This window comes from Lucilia cuprina, chromosome 3 (genome assembly GCF_022045245.1).
Source record: "Lucilia cuprina isolate Lc7/37 chromosome 3, ASM2204524v1, whole genome shotgun sequence".
NCBI classification, from domain to species: domain Eukaryota; kingdom Metazoa; phylum Arthropoda; class Insecta; order Diptera; family Calliphoridae; genus Lucilia; species Lucilia cuprina.
In genome coordinates this window covers 56,021,944-56,023,754 of record NC_060951.1, presented here as the reverse complement: position 1 = coordinate 56,023,754, position 1,811 = coordinate 56,021,944, and the positions used below count along the sequence as shown (strand labels likewise).

Genomic DNA, 1,811 nt, shown 5'->3' with positions numbered 1-1,811 from the left:
TAGAACTGAACTAGAACTGAACTAGAACTGATCTAGAACTGAACTAGAACTGAACTAGAACTGAACTAGAACTGAACTAGAACTGAACTAGAACTGAACTAGAACTGACCTAGAACTGAATTATAAATAGACTTTTGCTGTTATTGAATAAAACTTTGGAGATATGTATATGCTTGTATAAAGATATGTTCTTAGAAAAACCAAGCTCTAGTTATGCTTTTTCATTGATTCATGTATAGAATAAATACATATTTTTCTTTTTGTATATTTTCCTTTTTTATTTAATTAAATTAACTAAAAACATCTCCGGAATCAAATTTAATAAAAACTAGCACTTTCATATACTGTCGTAATCAGCTGGACATCTTGATAACACTCAATGAAGTAACATTTTGTGGCCTAATGGCAAAATTACTTGAAAACTCTTGAAATGCTCTTAAAGACAACAAATTACATTTACTTCCTCTGCGGGTTGTAAAGATTCCTGTTATAGTACAAATAATTAAATAAATTATTTTATAGAAAATAAAACAAAAAATATTTGAAAATTTACAAAAACTAAGAAAAACCGACTGCAAACATTTTCTACTAAACAAACTAAAGGACTAATTAAAACACTTATTCATTGTGTGATAATTTTATTATTTTCTAAGCAAATAATAAAATTAAAAAAATAAAACTATTTTCTACTTTTTGCATCCTACTTAAAATGTATAGTAAATTCTTACCACAAATACTATGTACTATATCCTTTTATATTGTTAACTACAGAAAATGAGAAAGTAGGAAAAATATAAATTAAATTATTTATAGTGATTCCTTAGAGGCATAAGGCATCTTAGAATATAATCATAATAAAAATCAACTTCTTGTCATACTGTTATGTTTATTGTTTTAAACTATTCCTTTTTATTTTCAATAAGTAAACTTTTATCGTTATAGTATGTAATATGTAATGTATTTATGTAAGTATGTGAATACACTTTCTTTCAAAAGTACGAAATAATTCAAATTAATAGGTAAACTTAATAATTTTAATTATATTTCAATGCGTTTTTACTTATACGTCATGACTTTATTTTGAAAAGTTGTTAAATACATACACTTTGCATTAAATATTTCATAATCACAATTGCGTATGTATATATGTACATACATATATAATCGTTTATGTACATACATATATAAACATTGAGTACATTACGCTTAAGCTGTAAAGGTTTCAAGCATAAGCTCGCACACTTCGAATTTAAAATAAAAAATATTTGTATTTCAAAAAGCTATATTTAAATAAGAAACTATTTTAGTTCAAACGTCCTTCTACGATACAATGTACATGCAATCGATTTTAATAGCAATAGTTCACAGTACTTTGTTTTATAAATAAATGAATGCTGTATAATAAATATTAATAAAATTAATTGAATACACATTTCAGCTTAACTTGCTATATTTATTGAATATTTCAGCATCATCTCTTCTGAAGATTGAAAACACCAACCAATATCAAATAAAATTAAACGGATACTTTAAATGCAGCAGCCTGATGAAACATTTTTTTAATTTTATTAATATTATACGTAATACTGGCAATTTGTTTTTCCTTCAAAATTTGAAAAGATGAAAATTGTGTAAGAGCATAATTTCTAACCAAGCAAACACAAACATTTTAAATATGGTTTTTAAAGAACTGAACAGAACTAAACTAGAACTGAACTAGAACCGAACTAGAACTAAACTAGAACTGAACTAGAACTGAACTAGAACTGAACTAGAACTGAACTAGAACTGAACTAGAACTGAACTAGAAC

The 1,811-nt window shown here is 25.3% G+C and overlaps 1 protein-coding gene across 1 annotated transcript in view; it reads right to left on the bottom strand.

Annotated features, from left to right (window-relative positions):
- Nucleotides 1-1,811, bottom strand: part of LOC111678629 — a 66,128-nt gene that overhangs the window by 4,676 nt on the left and 59,641 nt on the right. The gene's annotated exons all lie outside the window — the stretch shown is intronic.